General features: G+C 42.2%; 2 long non-coding RNA genes across 2 annotated transcripts; both read right to left on the reverse strand.

The window, feature by feature from the left end:
* Nucleotides 1-94: 94 nt before the first annotated feature.
* On the reverse strand, nucleotides 95-573 carry LOC119912760. Its single transcript, XR_005446213.1, has 3 exons — nucleotides 533-573; nucleotides 240-308; nucleotides 95-136 (listed from the first exon to the last, which is right to left on the reverse strand). It is a non-coding gene; the product is annotated as an uncharacterized LOC119912760 (long non-coding RNA).
* A 157-nt stretch (nucleotides 574-730) lies between these two features.
* Nucleotides 731-3,971, reverse strand: LOC119912825. The gene is made up of 3 exons (XR_005446276.1): nucleotides 3,921-3,971; nucleotides 854-937; nucleotides 731-760 (listed from the first exon to the last, which is right to left on the reverse strand). It is a non-coding gene; the product is annotated as an uncharacterized LOC119912825 (long non-coding RNA).
* Nucleotides 3,972-4,596: the final 625 nt, after the last annotated feature.

The raw sequence follows: 4,596 nt of genomic DNA on the forward strand, positions 1-4,596 counted from the left end.
TCTCTTATTTGTTTGGTTAGTTGACGGTGGCGTAGAGGTCGCTGGGATCAGCTGAGGCTCCAGCAGAAGAAGAGGAAGCTTTCACGCTGCTGTAGGTCACTGCATCATCTTCATCATCACCATCTTTACCCAGAACCTGGAAAAGAGACAAACAGCACAACACAGAAATTACACAACATTAAATGAGAGAAGTGTTTTCATTCACTGCCATCATCACTAGAACCAATCGGACAGCTTACCCGGCCTTTACTGTTGGTCTTCCTGGTGTAGCTGATGGAGGCGTAGGAAACACCATCTTCAGGATCAGCCTACACAGAGAAGACAACATAATGGCTGCTCAGTAACATGTGGACTTGATTGTGTTCTGGTCTGTTCTGGTGTCGTCCAGCTGCATCATCAGACTCCCCACTTCTTCTCTTGCAGAAAGAACTTAGATTCAAGAGTCACTGTGTGTCTCATAGAGCTACATTTTGAACAACAAATCTAAAAACAGTGAGTGTAACTTTGTCCTGGGTGTAGTGTGAGATCTCACCGTGTCCTGACTGCTTTCTGGACTCACTGCAGGGTTTAAGCTCCGTCCCTGAAAACAACAAACAAACAGAGTCTACTTCCATGTGGTCAAACACTGGCTCTGTGAAGGCTGTTTAGATTTGGATGACTCTGTCAGAGAGCAGCTGATTCAGCTCTGTCATAACTGTAGAAACATTTGATTACTCAGCCGCAAAACTCACAGTGTTTTCATCCATCTGGGTTTTTTTTCCTGAAGAGACAAAAGAGAGTCGACTTTAGCTTCAACAATAAAAATCCAGGTTCATCAAAACTTCTTGTTTATAATATCTGTGGTTGCTCTCACCTTTAGTTTTCTTCCATCTGATGAGAGCAACAACAATAACAACAGTTATTAAGAGAGCTGCAACTGCAACAAACCACCACCAACCTGGAAAGACAATAAAACAGGACATCTTATTGGTGATTTTGTTATTTTGTGTTGTGTGAACACGTCTGACTGAATAAGAGAATATCTCCACCCACAGCCGAGTGTCACTCTGATATTCATACTTTTGACTCAGAAGAGGAGAGAGAGAGAGAGAGAGAGAGAGAGAGAGAGAGAGAGAGAGAGAGAGAGAGAGAGAGAGATGGCTTATTCTTTAAACTTATTGAGTGTGTTGTTGGAGGGAAAACATATGACATCATAAAACCAATGCATTCTAACTGTCTTCAATATATGTATAAAACCCAAAGCACCAACACGTTCTCATCTCAGTGCGTCATTACCAACGCTGTGAGACAACGTGACAAAGCTTAATTATTTGACGTTGGCAGCTAACCATACAGCTGTGCACATTGCGGCCGATGTGCACAGCTGTAGGCGGTAGCGCCACAGTGTCCACTGTGTTGATCTTTGCCGGCCGAGCAGGCTAACTTCCGGCTTAGCCCTCCGCTAACGTGAATGGGGGTAAATTTGTATATGTGCGGCTGTTGTAGACTTAAAATGTTGTTGACAGGATTGGATCACATTCGCCAGATTGTGAGGGTCAAATATATTGATCCACCATGTGGCAGGCATTGGTTTGGCGGCTAGTAAAATGTACACCAAAGCACGGGTCACTTACGATCAGCTCGGCGGCATTACGAGGCTACCCAGCCGACCAATCACAGTGCTTACTGTCCGTGTCGCCTCGACGTGTAGTTACATTTTTGAGGAGATGCACGTCAGGCTACAGAGAAGGCAACGGCATAGGGTACGGGGCTACGCTGCCGATTTGTTGCAGAAGTATAAATTGCACTTTAGCTGGTCGACATGCATAAAGTCAGTGACTTAGGTTTAGGCTCAAACATTTCTGATGGTTATGGTAAGGGTAGGGGGCTTCAGGGGCCCGTCAACACCTTTAACTTGAACGTAGCTATCTAGCTAGCACTTCTAGTATGTACGAGATGCCCCAGAGCGTCTCATACAGATCCGGATATCAGGGAGCTACTCATAGAGACGCACCCGGAGCGTCTCCCAAATAACTATGCTTTGTCATTTTTTCTGAAAGCGTCGGTATTGGACGCCCTGAGACGAGAACGGGCTCAAATAATCTAGAAAAATCTGCAACACCTGGCCTCACACTGCATGACACACAGATTAAATGCCTTCTATTTGCAGATGACTTCATCCTTCTATCCCCAACATAAATAAGGACTCCAGCAGCAGCTAAATATCCTGCATGAATTCTGTCTCACCTGGGCCCTGACAGTAAACCTCAAAAAGACAAAGATCATGGTCTTCCAAAAACGATACAGACATCAAGGAAACAAGCACAAATTATATTTAGACACAACATCTATAAAATTACACATATCTGGGCTCATGAGCACAACAGGAAACTTCAACATGGCTGTGAAAGATCTGTGGGACAAAGCAAGGAGAGCTTTCTATGCCATCTGAAGAAATATAAAAAATGATATACCAATAAAGATCTGGCTAAAGATTTTCAAATCGGTCCTGGAACCAACTTCCCTTTATGGGAGGTAAATATGGGGTCCACTCAGGTCTAGGTTTGTAAAATGGGAGAAACACCCAACTGAATCTTTTCATACTAGGCCAATACTCAGTGATCCAAATCCAATAAAGAGCTACCAAATTCTACAATCACGTACAGACTCAGTGATCAGAACCTGGCCATCGAGACGGCCGCCAGAGACAAACCTGGCTTCCTAGAGAGGAAAGGATCTGCTCACTTTGTACACCACAGGAAATAGAAAATGAACAACACTTCCTCACAACATGTGAAAAACACAAAGATCTAAGAGAAAACTACAAATTACTGAAACCTATAAAGGAAAACTTCCATACCTACTAGGTGAAACACAAAGATGTGACATAGTTGCAGCTAAATATACACGTACATGTCAAAACCTGAAGACAACCAGAGGAACACAAATATGAAACCATCACACCGTTACTATAGCGACAATGTTATTATTGTTATGGTTCTTTGTTTGTTTTCTTTTACTGTTGCTTTGGTAATATGAACATTATTCTTTCATGCCAATCAAGCCACTTTGAAAACTGAAATTTGAAAATTGAGAGAGAGAGAATCAATAATGAATTTAGGGCTGTCCCCAACTAACGATTGACATGGTCCAATCAGAATTGTCAAGTCTTGCCCAAAGTCGACTGATAGTGGAATCAGTGTGTGTTTGTGCACGGCGATTGTGGGGGATTGCAGCCTCTATCATCATTAGTCAGTGTAACTTACATTGTACATTTAACGTTACAGATAAACTGAGGCTTGCTGTTGATCATTTCCTCTCAGCTCTGCTCGCCGGCCTTTCACCGGTCTTATGCAGAGTTTTTCATGCGTGCCGTGCGGCCTACAAATGCATGCACGTTGCGGTTCCTTACGGTCTATTTCAAGTAATATTTAAAAATAATATATATTCTTTCCCCGCGACCCTGTACGCAGGATAAGCGGTTGATGATGGATGGATAATATTCTTTGTGTGGTTTATCAATAGTGATAAATGATCCGAAAGTCCCGCGAGGTGCGGACAACTTGGCACAATAGCGGGGACGCAGGGGCTCCATCTCTCTGCCACTACCGCAGAGCTCATTTTGATGCGAAGTTTCAACTGTGAGATTGACAGTCAAATCAGACTCCGCCCATCGAAGCATCAAACCTTTGACTATGTGGGGTCAGCCCTAAATAAATTAATGAATAATAATTTCTTGATCACTTCCTATTTTCTGTATTTTACTATGATGATTGGCCAGTTTTGTCTTTTCTAAAAATGTGACCTAAATAAAGAAGCTTTTATCTTTTGCCATAAAAAACACCAAAAACTAAACCTGTACAACAAACAAAAAACATGAATTAAATAATGAAGTTCAGTACAGGAAGACAGAGAGACTCCAGAGAAAGATGAGTTACTACCTTGTAGTTTTGTTGAAGTATCATTGGTTGTTGATTGTGTATTTTCAGTTGTTGTTGTTGTTGTTGTTGTTGTTGTTGTTGCTGGTTTAGTTGTTGTTGTTGTTGTTGTTGTTGCTGGTTTAGATGTCAGAGATATTGCGAGAGAAAGAAAACAAGAGTAAAGTTCATCACTGTGAAAAGTCATCAAATAAACAAATGTTTTGGTGGTTTTAATCATCTTGAACAGGGGTGTGTTTCCCAAAAGCATCGTTGCTGACTGCGGTAGCAACTTCCTTGGTTGGAACTTTGCAGTTGCGACGCAACTGTTTCCTAAAACCCTAGTTGGAACTACGGAGGTAACTAAGTTGGTAACTTACACGGTACGAACCATCGTTAAGCGACGCAGGTGTTCCCTGAAACCATAGTTCAGACGAACGTTCGCACCAACTGTTGTTAAGTTGCATAGTTGGAACTACAGCTCCTGACCTGTGGTTAGAAGCTTAGTCCACGGTGACTACGTCACAGAGAGCAGAAAATGCAGTGTTAGGAGGTGGATGTGATGTGGTTTAAGCAGGGAATGTTAGATAATCCTGCTGTACAAACATGTTTAAGGTCAATTTAAAAAATAAATGTATTTGTAAAAGTACTTTTAAATGTATTTGTGGGGTCATGGGTAGGGTTGCATTGATTCAGTAGG

The sequence above is a fragment of the Micropterus salmoides genome, unplaced genomic scaffold, assembly GCF_014851395.1.
Source record: "Micropterus salmoides isolate LMB-PRFRI ecotype aquatic unplaced genomic scaffold, ASM1485139v1 Ms_hic_scaffold_2, whole genome shotgun sequence".
Taxonomy (NCBI): Eukaryota; Metazoa; Chordata; class Actinopteri; order Centrarchiformes; family Centrarchidae; genus Micropterus; species Micropterus salmoides.